The sequence below is a fragment of the Sapajus apella genome, unplaced genomic scaffold (genome assembly GCF_009761245.1).
Source record: "Sapajus apella isolate SASKATOON/1434 unplaced genomic scaffold, GSC_monkey_1.0 scaffold11, whole genome shotgun sequence".
NCBI lineage: Eukaryota > Metazoa > Chordata > Mammalia > Primates > Cebidae > Sapajus > Sapajus apella.
In genome coordinates, this window is record NW_022436951.1 from 40,179,325 (window position 1) to 40,194,891 (window position 15,567).

The window sequence follows — 15,567 nt, forward strand, 5'->3', positions numbered from 1 at the left end:
AGAACTAAAGACAAAAACCACATAATCATCTCAATAGATGTAGAAAAAGGTTTTGATAAAATTCAATATCACTTCATGTTAAAAACTCTCAACAAACTAGGTGTTGAAGAAATATACCTCAAAATACTTAGTGCCTTCTATCACAAACCCACAGCCAACATTACACTGAGTGAACAAAAGCCGGAAGCATTTCCCTTGAAAACATAATTTTAATAGTAGTAATGTTATTAATAAAGCAACAATCTATTTGTTTAAAAAAAGAAAGAAAGAAAGAAAACTAGCACAAGACAAGGATGCCTTCTCTCACCACTCCTATTTAACAAAGTACTGGAAGACCTGGCTCGAGCAATTAGGCAAGAGAAAGAAATAAAAGGCATTCAAACAGGAAGACAGGAAATCAAACTATCCTGGTTGGCAGATAACATGATTCTATACCTAGAAAGCCTCATAATGTTGGCCCACAGTTTCTTCAGCTGATAAACAACTTCAGCAAAGTTTTAAATACAAAGTCAACATACAAAATCAGTAGCATTCCTATATACCAACAAGAGCCAAGCCAAGAGCCAAATAAGAAATTCAATCCCATTCACAACAGCCACAAAAAGAATAAACAACCAAGGAATACAGCTAAACAGGGAGGTTAAAGATCTCTGCAATGAGAATTACAAGACACTGTCTAAAGAAAGCAGAGATGACAAAAACAAATGGAAAAACATTCTATGCTCATGAATAGAAAGAATCTATATCATTAAAATGGCCATCTGCTCAAAGCAATTTACAAATTCAATGCTATTTCTACTAAACTACCAGTGACATTCTTCACAGAACTAAAGAAAACTATTTTAAAAATCATATGAAACCAAAAAAGAGCCCAAATATCTAAGACAATCCTAAGCAAAAAGAACAAAGCTGGAGGTATCACAGTATCTGACTTCAAACAATACTACAAGGCTACAGTAACCAAAACACCATCGTACTGGTACAAAAACAGATACGCCAATGGAACAGAAAAAAGAACCCAGAAATAAGACTACCCACCTACAACTATCTGATCATCTACAAACCTGACAAAAATGAGCAATGGGGAAAAGATTCCCTATTCAATAATTGGTGCTGGCCTAAGTACTTAGTCACATAGAGAAGATTAAAACTGGATCCCTTCCTCACATCATACACAAAAATCAACTCAAGATGAATTAAAACTTAAATGTACAACCCAAAATTATAAAATCTCTGGAAGACAACCTAGGCAATGCCATTCTAAACATAAGAACTGGGAAAGATCTTGTCATGAAGATGCCAAAAGCAATTGCAACAAAAGCAAACATTAAAAATGGAGATCTAACTAAGCTTAAGAGCTTCTGCACAGGAAAGGAAACCATCAACAGAGTAAATAGACACTCTACAGAATGGGAGAAAATACTTGCAAACTATGCATCTGACAAAGGTCTAATATTCTAGATCTATTAGGAACTTAAACAAATTAACAAGTAAAAATCAACCAACACCATTAAAAAGTGGGCAAAGGACATAAACAGACACTTTTCAAAAGAAGACACACATGTAGCCAATAAGCACATGAAAAAAGCTTAATATTATTGATCATTAGAGAAATCCACACTAAAGCCACAATGAGACACCATCTTACACCAGCCAGAATGGCTATTATAAAAAGGCAAAAAATAGCAGATTCTGCTAGGTCGAAGAACTTACACATTGTTGGTGGGAGGGTAAATTAGTTTGACCTTTGTGGAAGGCAGTGTGGTGATTTTTCGAAGAGCTAAAAAACAGAACTGGCATTTGACCCAGCAATCCCATTAGGCATGTATACCCAAAGGCATATAAATTGTTCTATTATAAAGATACATGCACATGTATGTCCATCACAGTACTATTCACAAGAGCAAAGACATGAAATTAACCTAAGTGCCCATCAATGGTAGACTGGGTAAAGAAAATGTGGTACATATACACTGTGGAATACTACACAGTTATGAAAAATAATGAGAATATGTTCTTTGCAAGAACATGAACGGAGCTGGAGGCCATTCCTTAGCAAACTAATGCAGGAACAGAAAACCAAATACCCCATGTTCTCACTTATAAGTGGAAGCTAAATGTTGAGAACCCATGGACCCAAAGGGCAGAACAACACAGAATGGGACCTATTTGAGGGTGGAGATGGGAGGAGGGAGAGAATCAGAAGAAAAATAACTATTGAGTCCTAGGCTTAGTACCTGGGTGATGAAATAATCTGTACAACATGCCCCATAACAAGTTTCCCTATATAATAAACCTGCATGTGCACCCTGAATGTAAAATAAAAGTTTAAGAAAAAAGAAAACTGATATTTAGCCTGATTACCAGTTACAAAGGAGTGGCAGTGAATCAGGAATTACTGATGTATTATCTGCATGTGAAAGACATACAGTGGGAAGTGAAAGAAATTCTGGAAATCTCAGACCAAAAAAGAATACCAAGAGAAATCTTGTTTTAGGCTGGGATCACGCACCCATGTTGGTTATTTAGAATGAATTAACTAGGAACTGAATTGAACAGGAGTCTGACAATAGATGAAGCCCCTTCTGAGGCAAAGCTCTTCTCTGTGGCTTGGAAAAGAGGAATAAATATATTAATGTACTTCTCCGGGTGCTTGGAGAATTTGCAGGATAATGTCTGTAATGAACTCTAAGCTTCTTAAAAAATAATCCTTGCAAAGTCATGCAGGGAGACTCATTATCACGGTGTCCTCAGGAGAAGCCAGGCCAGGTGAGAAGTGTGTGGCATTATAATGACGTCCTGGTGGTGTGTGGAGAATCAGACCCCTACGGATGCAGCAGAGCAGCCCATATGTTACACAAAGTCCAGAAAAGTCATTTGTGCCCCATAAGCAGATGCTTTTTTTCTGTGTGGGTGGAGCCGCACCTGTGTGGTGGGACTCATACACAGGCATCTCTGAGCTCCCAGTCTTCCTGAACTCCTCCTATGTGCAAACCAATAAATAAAAAGATCCTGTCTCTGATTCCTTGACAGTGTCTCACAGTAATGCTCATATTTAAACACAAACAAACAAATATAATGATGAGAACAAAAAGACCCTGTAAGATCTGTGATCCCTGCGGATTGCATGTGGTTTTTTGTTATTGTTTTGAGATGGAGTTTCACTCTTGTTGCCCAACCTGGAGTGCAGTGGCATGATCTCGGCTCACCGCAACCTCCGCCTCCCTGGTTCAAGTGATTCTCCTGCCTCAGTCTCTCAAGTAGCTGGGATTACAGGCATGTACCACCAGTCCCAGCTGATCTTACATTTTTAGTAGAAACACGGTTTCTCCATATTGGTCAGGCTGATCTCGATCTCCTAGCCTCAGGTGATCCCCCGGACTCGGCCTCCCAAAGTGCTGGGATTACAGGTGTGAGCCACTGCGCTCCGCTGCCTGTGATTTTTAAAAGCGTCTACAAAGCCCATGGAGGGACAGTGAGCTGGAATAGAAATCTCATGTTCCTGGGCTTGTGCTTATAAAATCCAGAGAAATGAGATTAATGCTCCTAATGTTCTCACTGTATTCAGAACTGGGCATTTTGATAGAGCTGTGTCCTCAAAATGACTTCCTTTCTGAGGCAGGAAGTGGCCAACAGGCTTCCTAATAAGCTTATGATTTAGTTATCTGACCCTGAGCACATCCCTGACCTCTCTGACTCAGTTTCCCCATCTGTGAAGTGGTGGGGTTGCTGTGACGCCCTAGCACTCACAGGACCGGCCACATGGTGTGCTTGGTGCTACTGTCACTGCGCACCCTGCATTGTGGGGTCCCGGGTGCTCTGGACCGTGCGCTGGAGGGCGGGCGAGGGAGGCTGGACGTTTCCATGGGCCGAAGCGTTTCCATGCGTCCCCTCCCACCTCCACTCGGGGTGCCGAGGAACCCGCGCTTTGTGATGCCCTCAGCGTCTTTCTCACACACTTCACGGGTCTTGGAGGAACCCGCGTTCGCAGCCCTTCTGAGCGACCTGCAGACACACCTGCGAATTGTGCCATGACCTCCTTTGATGCTGCTGTCCATGTGAAACGGTTTTCTAAAATGTAAATGAGCCCCTGCAAAGCCCCCTGTTCATTCTGATTCTGCACCACCTGACAGAACCGGGCATGGAGGCGACGCGCTCCAGCTGCCTCTGCTCGTTTTTTTTCTTTCTGTCCGCGGTGGCCTCTCCTCCGTCCATCCCCACTGTGTTCAGAGCAGCCGTTTAACGAGGAGCTCTAATTAGCAGCGCTTTGAGGTGAGCTCGGACACTTAAAGTCGTTCTCGCTCCCCAGGCTTTCTTCCTCAGTAATAATTAAAAACCGCGGACCAGGTATTCAAACTGTTTTTGCTGAGACGATGGCCACCGTTTCCCTGGAAATGTCAGGAGTGCACGAGGTGCGCGTCTTCAAAGCACCTCTGGAAAGTTCGCAGGCTCACGATGAGGCATCGAGAATTTCAATGAGAACTGTATTCAAATGACCAAGAAAGAGGGATTTATGCAGGTTGGAAGAAAACACATCGGTTACAGTTATAATAAAGACCTTAGCTATATTCAAAATACATTGCTTATAGAAGGAAGATAGTTTTTCTTAATATCCAAGTCCATATTATGTATTTTATTTGAGTCACATTTGTGTAATGTTTCATAAAGGCTACCAACAGGAACTTAAAATTAAATTGAGGTTATTTGTGCCCCACACCTACGGAGTGGAAGGAGGTTTAACAGTGGGTCCAGGCAGCTAACTCCGTATTGGACACCTCGCGATGGCTTGAAATCTGCCCTGGTGAGAGCAGTCACGTACCCAACTGACACCTGCTGTGCATGGGGCTGTGTTTATCGTTTTTTTGATCATCCAGACTTGAAAGAGTAATGGATAAATGGTAATCACACAGACACAAGTTTAAGATGTGGTGTTTCCACAGCTATCACATTGTGAATGGCACAGGAAACTACGGAAGCGTTCTTTTAATATTCAAAAACGATGGCAAAATTCAGCAAAGAGCTTGCTCTCGCCGTTGCGCTGATGAACAAGTCCCAACACGTGTCTTCGCTGTTTCACTTTTGTCTTGTTAATGTAAATAAAAGATCAGCTCACGTTCACGTCAGGACTTCAGTTCGTTACGCGTGTGCGTGTGCATTTTGTTTTCCGTGTAGGCTCAGTCAGGTCCTGTTGACGGGTTTGAACGCTCTGCGTAAGCACTTCCCGCAGGAACAGCAGCACGTGTTCTCTCCAGCAGTAGGAAAGGAGAGCAAAGTGCTATCCAAAGTGACTTTTCATTAGGCTCCGTGTCCTCTGCCAGTTCACCCCGTTTTATTCTGACTCTCAGAAGAGTCTCCACAGGGTTTCTTTTGTTTCCGTGCAGAGCTGTTTCTCCTGGCAGTGTATCTTACTTTGTTTTTGTTGTGTCTGTGTCTCCAGAGATCTTTCTAATTTCTGCATCGTAATGACTCGCTGCTTCTTTACTGCCACTTTCTCCTCTCCTCATCTCTCAAACTGCAAGGCCCTGGATGGCAGGCAGGCAAACCCAGGCATGCACAACCGAGGCAGGGCAGCGTCTTCTCGGGTGGGGGCAGGACTGCCTAGGAAAGGGGGACCAGTGGCCTGGGAGTCTCCATCCCTCTGCCGCAACTAAAGAGGAAAATACGCTTTTGACGTAACACTGATGACGGGCTGTCTGGTGGTAGGTAGGATTTGCAGGCTGTATCCCAGGTCTTCCAGATTTGGGGGTGGGTCAGGCTGTAGGCACAGAGGACTGTGATTGTCCCTCCCTGGCAAACCCCTCCTGCCTCTCTCTGAGGGTCTCTGGCATGCCTCGCCTCACGTGAGGACCTTGGGAATGACTCTCTGGGCCCTGCTTTTTCTCTCTCCATCCCCTGGGGTTGTTTCTGATGCTGGCGCCCAGATCAGCAGCTCTAACACCAGCACCCTACACAGGTGGGCATCAGGCTGCAGCCCGCAGACACTGCTCACAACCGCCAACGCCACCGGCCAGGGCTGCTGTGGTCCAGACACAGGAGGAGCCGCTGGTGCCAAGTCAGTTGGTAACTGGCCCTTTCCATGAGCCTCAGAGAAAAACGGGTTCCATTTCCCTGTTTATCAGCCTTCCCAGAGGGAGGCGGGCAGGAACCCATGCAGTCCAGGCTGCAGGATTCAGAGCCCCTCCCCCTTCTTTGGTGAATCCTGAAACTTAATCCCAGCCCCCCAGGGGGGTTCTGGAGGCGCACACACTTGGGCCCTCCGACACTCCCAAGTTTCCAACCCTGGGGGCCTCCACCCAGGGACACTCCTTGTGTCCTGTGACTGTGAGAGTCCCCCCGTTAGAGGAGAGAGCCCACAACTACCTCACCGTCGGGCTGTGTTTCTCCACGCGGACACCTGTGATGGGCTGAATCGTTCCCCCAAAATTTATATATCGACCTCCTCACTCCCAGCACTTCAAATGCCGACTGTGTCTGAAGACAGAGTCTTTAAAGAGGAAATTACCTGAAAATGAGATTATACGACAGCACCTAGTCCAATCCATAGGTCTCTGATAAGAAAGGAGAAGTTAGCACGCAGACAACAAGCAGGGCCACAACCCCGTGAGGACCCAGGAAGACAGACTCGCTCTCTGAGCCCAAGAGAGAGGCCCCTGGAGAAACCACCCTGCGGACACCTTACCCTCGGGCAGCAGCTTCCAGAACTGTGAGAAAATAAAGGTCTTATTTAAGGCCCCATCAGTGGTGCTTTGTCATGGCAGCCAAGCATAGGAATGCAGCCACCAAATGTCCCCAAGCACACGTCTGTCTCTGGGGCCTGTGCGTTTGCAGCCCCTGAGGCAAAAGCGAGTGAGGACCAGGGTTACACAGTTTGGATCATGTTAGAGCATATGTCCATCAGTAACATATCAGGGCATTATGTCAGTGGATGTTCAATTGCTCACAGTACTTGACTAACATGCACCATTTTCAAAGGAGCCGTGTGTTCAGCCTGGATCCAGGTGATCGGAAGCCCGGATCCAAGATGAAGCAGGAACAGAAGCTCTCGACTGTCACACAATGTCAAAGCGTGGGCAAGTCATGTGGACGCTTCCGGGGCCACAGGAAGGCTTGAGGAAAGACCTGGTTCCCCATCTCATTTCCATTCAGTAGGTGTGCATGTTAAAAACAAAGGGAATCTGTGCAGAATCAGAGTCGGACGGAGTCAGCTGCACTTTCACTCTTGTTCTTCCTAACGCAGCGTTGCACTGATGACCCAAACATAGCCTGAGGTGTGGGCCCCACGGCCGGCACCCCCTTTAAAGAGTCTGAGACCAGGTGGGGCCGGGCAACACAGCAAGTGTCCTGAGTGCTGGGGACTGACCTTTCCATCACTGCGCTTGCTGTACGACTCAGACCACAGGCACGGGGGCGGGGAGCCTTTCCACCGCATTTTTACAAAATGAGCCCCCTTCAAAGCGAAACAGCATTATTGATCAAAGCGTAGGTGACTCCATATGTAAAGAAGAAACAGCTGGTGTCACCCTGGGCCACTCACACATGCTGCACGGACGCCCCCTCTCATTAAAAACGGGTGGGATCGCATTCCAGGCCCAGCCTGCAAAGTTAATGACCAGCTGGCAACAAAGCAGCTTGTGAGCCTTGTACTACAACGTGGTTACCTACCGGCGTTCTTACGAGCGGGTCTGCGCAGCGGCCCAGCCGGCTGGTATTTGACACACAGACAGGGAAGTTCCCAGGCGCGCTGCGAGGCTGACTCACTTCAAAGTCCTCGCCCTGCTGGCTTGGTTTACACCTGAGCCAATTAGTTCCGGACATCAGAAGAGGCCTGAAAACGGAGCCAAGCCCTTATTCCCGGGCTGGAGAAAGTCACTTGATCCCAGGTAAATGATACAGGAAGAACAATGGCGGGGTGGGGGACCAGCAGGGCGCTGCGCCCCTCGGAGGAGCTGAGACGCAGGGACTGGGCGTTGGCGAGCACAGAGGGCCAGGCCCGCACTCCGGGTGTTTGTTGAGCTTTTGTTGATAACAAAGGAGCAAATTGAAATGAAGCTGTCTGCAGTCTGTTTGCCGCATATCAAATATGCTGTAAGATATGCTGATTTGCGCTTCTGCTGAATTATTGAACATTGAGCTTCCAGAAATCGGGCAGTGGGGGGAGGCCCAGGAGGAGGGACCCAGCTGGAGCAGCACTGCCCTCTGAACGTTCCACTGCGTCTGCGGGAAAAATGGAGGCTTCCTGCAACCCCAGCACTTTGGGAGGCCGAGGCAGGCAGATCACCTGCAGTCAGGAGTTCGAGACCACCCTGACCAATATGGTGAAAACTCTTCTCTGCTAAAAATACAAAAATTAGCTGAGCATGGTGGCGGGCACCTGTAGTCCTAGCTACTCAGGAAGCTGAGACAGGAGAATGGCTTGAACCCAGGAGGCAGAGGTTGCCGTGAGCGAGCCGAGATTGTGCCACTGCACTCCAGCCTGGCGACAGAGTGAGACTCCGTCTCAAAAAAAAAAGGAAAAACATAAGGGAGAGCCCAGTGACCCCTGTGTCCTCTGCACCCTCCTCAACTCCCGGTCACTGTGAACTTGCTGAATGGGCCTAGGGCCTCACAGCAGATGAGGCTTGCCACCATTTTTTGGCTCACTTTGGTCAAGGCTGCGGCTGGACGAGCCTCCTACAAAGAGCGGCTATCTGCCTGTAAGACAGGTGCTATGCTTACAACTCCCACGTGTGGGGTAGGCCAAAGAATAGGACCTACTGGAGTCAGGTCAAAGTTCTGTGTATTAAACAACCGTGTTCCCAACACCTTCCAGGGATGAGGCGACACGTTTTGGTGCTGGAGACACAGGATGAAGGAGGCACAGCAGCACCCCGTGCTGGTTAGCCTCTGTCTGGCAAGGAGTGAGTGACACACGCATCCCTGCTGCTGGCATCACGTAGGCGATGGCATCACACAGGTATTGCAGAAACCGGGTTCCCTTTAGAAAAAACAAAGAAGCAGCAGGATATGCACATTTTTGAGAGCCAGTGCATGTATGTGGGTGCGTGTTCCTGTGTGTGGACACATGTGTATTTCTGTACAGTGTGCTGAGTGGTGCAGAAGCGTGACCAGGGAGACATCAGGCAAACCCATGTCACAGGGTCCCAAACCCAGTGGCCAGAACGATTCACTTACTGAAAGTCCAAGCTTATGTCTTGATTAAGCGCCTTCATAACAGGATACGTTTTATTTCCACAGTAAGTTGGAATTACACTCCTGAAGTTTTGCAATAAGACGAAATCTTAGGCATTTTTTTTTCTGTGATGATTCAGATGACTGCATCTCAAGGAACGGAAAATCAGCTTTTCCTCCTGTGGGATTAGAGATCATGCCAACTAGAAGGCCCTCTTCGGACAACTCGCTTGGAGTTTAGCCAAGACAGCATAATTATTTTTCTAATAATGGGAGAGTGAAAGCCACAACCTGTGGGTATGTCTGGCTGTGTAGTGAAGTTGAGACCACAGCACACGGTGGGGCTGGATGGGGTGACATGAGGCTTATCCCCTAGACGAGAACCTGCCCACTGCACATGGAGGAAGAAGAGGTCAGGGCCCCCAGGGGACTCGAAGATGCTGGTGGCCAACTCGGGCCAACTTCCCAGGTTTTCCCTCCTTCCTCCTGCCACGTCCTCCTGGAGAAGGGGCCTTTCTGCCTTCACCAGGTCCTGGACACTGAGCCTGCTCTGCACTCATGGTGGACATTTGGACATTTGGAGGGGTCATTACAGGACAGAGGGGCAAACACAGAGTGCTCCAGATTTTGTTTCCAAAACAACATCCTCTTCTAGGACCCATATGCTCAGTTCTAAGGAAAGTGACAGAAGGTGTGAGGCTTACTTTGAGGGTCCTGGAATCAATGTGACATGTGTCCTTCCTTCTCCCCTTACTGCTCCCACTCTGTCTCCTTCCAAGCCAAGCACCAGCACAGCCACACACATATGTGCACACAGGTACACACATGCATCACTGGTGCATATATGCATGCACACAGCAAGGTACAGGCACATGCATGCATCACTGGTATATGCACACACACACACAGCACATACATGCATCACAAGTACACACACACATGCGCAGAGCAAGACACAGGCACACACATGCATCACAGACACATGTGTGTACATATAGGCATCATGGGTACATGCATGCACACACATGAACCATGGGTACATGCACACACACAGGTGTACACACATGTATGGGTGCATGCATGCACACATATGCATCACAGGTACCTGTGTGTATATACAGGCACACACGGGCATTGTGGGTACATGCATGCACACACAGGCACATACATGCATCATGGGTACATGCATGCACACACGTGTATCTTAGGTATGTGCACACAGCAAGATACAGGCACACACATGTGTCACAGGTACATGCACACACATGCACATACATGCATCACAGGCACATGTGTGTACATGCAGGCATCACGGGTATGTCCATGCACACACAGGCACACAGGCATAAGTACATGCATGCATGCACATGAATCACAGGTATGTACACATGTGCACACAGTAAGACAGGCACACACAAGAATCACAGGTACATGTACACACACATTCACCACAGGCACATGTGTGCACATGCAGGCATCACTGGTATGTGCATGCACACACAGGCACACACATGCATCATGGATACATACATGCAGGCACACACATGTTGTTATGGTTTGGCTGAGTCCCCACCCAAATCTCATCTTGAATTTCCACATGTTGTGGGAGGAGCCTGGTGGGAGGTAATTGAATAATGAGAGTGGGTCTTTCTTGTGTTTTTCTTGTGACAGTGAATAGGTCTCGTGGGATCTGATGTTTTTAAAAATGGGAGTCTCCTGGCACAAGCGTTCTCTTTGCCTGCTGCCATCCATGTAAGACGTGACTTGCTCCTCCTTGCCTTCTGCCACGATTGTGTCATGGTTCCCTAGCCACATGGAACTGAGTTCAATTAAACCTCTTTCTTTTCTAAATTGCCCGGTCTTGAGTATGTCTTTATTGGCAGCTTGAAAACGAACTAATCCACACATCTACTGCCTCCCTTTGTTTGCAGCTGCCCAAGGTTCTTGTAGGTTGTGTGTACTCACTCTCCACGCAAAGCCCTTCCCGTGGCCTCCTCACAGCTCAGCACTACACGGTCCTCTCTTACAGCCACATGGCCACCTTCTCCAGAGAGCTTTGATTGTCTTCCATGAAAAGAACACTCTGCATTGCATTTTCCCCATAGCCCTTCTGTTTGTTAAAGCAGTAAAGTAGACAGATTATTTCCCAACTGGAAAAAAATTTCTCCAAATGCAGGATTCGTTAATTCATTACTTTATTAAATGTGTATTGAACGTTGACCACATGCTGGAACCCACACTGAATGCTGAAATGGGAGAGGTGGACGGTCCCCCAAGGAGGCAGGTGCTCAGTGAGGTTGTTGTCACTGGTGAGGGGCACCAGGCAAGGAGCAGAGACCCACCTGCCGGACACTGGCATGGTCCTGCTGTGATCAAAGCATCCTGTTAGTAATAGACACACACACATGTTCCAATGACAGTGACTTGCAGCAACCACCCTTTTAATTTAGTCTTGGCAAATGTGTATTATTAAGATGGCTAAATGCTTTCCAGACAGGAATTAGGTGTTGAAAATTAGAGCTGAAGTCACAAAGTATGTCATACTGAGACATCCTTTCCTTCTGACAACTTTTGGTTCTGCTGAAACGCTGTTAAAACATGCATGCAGGAATGGTTGGAGTGCGTGGCTGTACGGGTGAGTGGCTGAGCTTGTAGAGCGGCTGCTGGACTCTCCAACCCTCTTAGCCACGTGTGCCCAGGGTCACCCATTCACCAAGCAGCACTGGATCCCTTCCTGTGTCCCGGGGCCCACGGGTGAGATTCAACGACATGGACACAGCTTCACAGTGAGGTTGTATCTGCGTCCCGAAGTTTAAAAACATTAATTGCAGTTTTAGGAGGGGCTGGTCCCCACTTCTACTGGGGCTGGGCTCTGGTTGAGGGCAGTTGTTACCCATTTTGTAAATAGATGAGCAGAGCCAGTGACGCCGACTAGGGAGCGCTGAGATTTCTGGGGAGCTGAGGGAATCACTGCCGGGAAGGACCTGAGCCCCCAGATCACGTCTCCCACCCACAGCTGGCTCTGGGGGCCCCCTCGGCTGCTGCAGAGGATGAGGTCAGACAGGCATGCACTCTTTTCATCATCAGTCTGTAGCTCTAAATGCTTCTGCAGGAGCCCAGCTCTGGGGAGCTGGACGGACCACACAGGAGCCCAGAGCCCCCAGCCTGATGAGACCCAGCCTCCCTCCATGGCTGCCTCCCGGCGGACCCACCGCCTGCTTGTCACGAAGGCAGGGAGCATCACTGGCCTGAGCCAGCTTGCAGTGGGGAGGGTCCCCAGGGCAGAGGCCAGTGCAGGCCCGCAACAGCAGCAGGGTGAGCGGCCGCAGGAAGCAAAGCCATCTACAGAAGGAAAGGGCCCCAAAAGGGAATCGCGTGGCTTGGACACGCAGCAGCACCCAGATGTCAAACTGGAGCCCACACTCCCTGGGCCCCACGTTCAGAATATCTGGTCTCCTGTCCATCTTTTGGGCTGGAAGTGGTGCCAATTACTATGGTATTTACTCCAGCAAAGAGCAGTTAATAAGCACTTCTGGTGACGTTTCAAGGGACTCTATATTTAGAGAGCAGCAGGTGTATTTCCCACTCTACCACCTGCCATGGACTGAAGGAGTCCCCCACGCATTCTGTGTGGAGCTTGTCACCCCCAGTGTGATGGTGTTAGCAGCTGGAGCCTCTGGGGATGATGAGGTCGGCAGGGCCCCTCACACACGGGATCAGTGCCCTCACCAGCGAGGCCCCAGGAGCTCTCCTGCTTCCTCTGCTGTGGGAAAACACAGTGAGAAGTCAGCAGCGGCAGGAAGCCCCCATCGGAGCCCAGCCCTGCTCGTGCCCTGATCTCCGACTTCCAGCCTCCAGAACTGAGAAATACGTGTCTGTTTAAAAGTCACCTGCTCCATGGTATTTTGTTACAGATTCCAAACTAAGACACCACCCATGAAATTCACATACCCCTTGTTCATGGACACCCAGAATTAAATAAATGTCATTGAATATCTTGGGCCAGCCAGAAAATGTCTCTGGGAATGCAGAGACGAACTCACCTCAGCAACATATTTGCATGTCAAAGTCTCAGGCATGCATTGTTTATTTGTACAGTGTATCTACTTACGGCAGGTGCAAGAGACGCACACAGGTACACACACCCTGTGATCCACATAAGAGACAGCTGGTATCACGTACCCAGGGCTGGTGCGTGTGTGTGTGTGTGTGTGTCTGTGTGTGTAAGTCCGCTCCCACGTGCCGAGTTGGAGGTGCACAGACTCACAACATGCGTGCTCTCCTCAGATGGCCAGGCTCGCAGTCCCTCCAAACAGGAGGAACTGGAAAAAGGAAAACATCCGAAGAGGCGCGCTGGAGGCTGGAGGACTGCAATCAGATAAATTAATGATTCTTCATCATGGTACATTTTTAAATTAGGCGAACAGACCACCGATCCCTTTCCACAGAGCCCTAGACCTCCCCAGAAGCACAGAAGGAGACCTCAGTAACAGAGAGCCGCCCTACGAGGGGGCCAGCGCTGGCGGCAGTGGACATCCCCACCCACCGGGCATTCTCCCAGGCCGTGAGACATTAATTATATGAACTATGAGGAAATCACTTTTTGGTGCTCCAGATAAAAACAGTTCTTTGGCAGATACCCTCTTCTCTTCATTAAATATTTAATATTTTATATCCAGCGTTGTATTAGAAATTTGATCTCAAATGCCAAAAATTTAGGTGTGGTGCTAAGACTCAGGTTGTCAGTATGGAAATAAATTATCCCTGATTTTCTGAGAACTGAAATCTCCACTGGGGGCCCGCCCTCAGTTCCCTGATTCTAAGTGGGTGGGAGTGGGTGAGATCGGGTCTGTAAACATTGGCCCATTTGTGGCACAGCATCTGTGGCTACTTTCACACCACAGTGGCAGGGCTGAGTAGCTGCCAAAGAGGCCACATGACCTGCGACACCCAGCTGGTTGTGGGAAAAATCTGCCACCCCTGTTCTAAAGGAACTGAGGTGTGCAGGCACTGGCAGACGCACAAACCCACACTCACCTTGGTAAGGCTTGTACTGAACTTGGGAACAGGAGCAGACCAGGGCATGGGGCCCATTGCTGGGCCAGAGACACCAGCCTGATTAGAAGGGGCCGTCTGGAAGAAGTGCCTCCCAGTGCTGGAGATGGGAAAGCCCCGGATGGAGATGGTTCCCTTTGGACACCATCAGAGGAGAAAGGCTAGACATTCTCCTACTCCACAGAGGTGTCCCCAAATGTGGAAGTGGAGGCAGGGGTCAGGTCCTGTGTCTCTGAGCAGGACAGGGCCAGGATTCCAGGGACAGCAAATGTGACTCTAAGGCGCTGGTGATGCAGAAGCCAGAGCAGCCCCTCCCTCGGAGATCTGAGCTCTCCCTGGCTGCAGACTCCCCACGGGCTGCCCATGGCCTGGGACCTGTGCACCTCAGAGAGGGGCCAGCCCTGGCGAGCCTTATTCTCATGCAGAGGAAGGAGCCCTGGGACAGAGGGACGGGTTGCTAGCCAGTCAGAGCCCACTCGGGGAAGCACAGCCACCAAGACCTAGGGGAAGGCGGTTGGGGGAGGAATTAGCCCCCACCTGCCTGAGAAAGCCAGAGAACTTCAGGTCCAGGAGGCCCGGAGGGGCCACCAGCCAGCCAGTGGGCCGGCTTTCCCAGGATGGCCCCTGACTCTGACGCCAGCGACAATGGCTCCTTCCTTTGTGTTTCCAGGCTGGTGGGTAATGGCCTTGCTGTTGCTTAGAGCTCTGGGCTGCTTCTCCTTGCCCCGTTTGACCTCTCAGCCATCCCAGCTCTGGTTTAACTACATCCTGGTGTTAAGTCTCATGTTTGCCTCACTGGACTCCTAACGCGGGGGACAGGTGTTCAGAATGCTCGTCCCTGTGGACCACACGAGGATGTAGGCTTGGGCCCAATTGTGCATTTCCATTCATCAAAGTCTTGGCAGAGATCTGGGAAGCAGAGTGGTTGGGGAGTGTCCGAGTGTGAATGGCACATTTTAAAGAACCAGGGGTGATGTCGACTCAGCATGAAGCCACAGCAACCAGGGAGCCACAGGTTACTTGTGCACAGGGGCAGAGCAATGACGACGACAGCTATCTGGGTCCAGGTACTGCAAAGTACAACACCCTGGCACGATTTCCTGCCTCACTGTGGCTGACCCGGCCCCATCCCCGAGGTGGCTGAGCACCATGGTCGGCAATGCCCTGCCTGCCCAGCTGGACCTGGGCTTCAGTCCTGGCTCTCAGCAGTTCTGTAAAGCAGAAATAGTGAAAGTCCCTTCCTCCCCCAGCCTTCATGGGAACCAAATGTATTATTCAATACAAAATTTCTGAAACACTGTTCCACATTTTTTGCCTCCATTGTCTCATTGTTCAGTCCTTTTG

The 15,567-nt window shown here is 49.1% G+C and overlaps 1 long non-coding RNA gene across 1 annotated transcript in view; it reads left to right on the top strand.

Annotated features, from left to right (window-relative positions):
* The first annotated feature begins 562 nt into the window (after window positions 1–562).
* The window catches only part of LOC116552192, a 21,843-nt gene continuing 6,838 nt past the window's right edge, over window positions 563–15,567 (top strand). The window contains exon 1 of the long non-coding RNA XR_004269273.1: window positions 563–674. This is a non-coding gene — a long non-coding RNA (uncharacterized LOC116552192). The remainder of the gene's footprint in view (window positions 675–15,567) is intronic.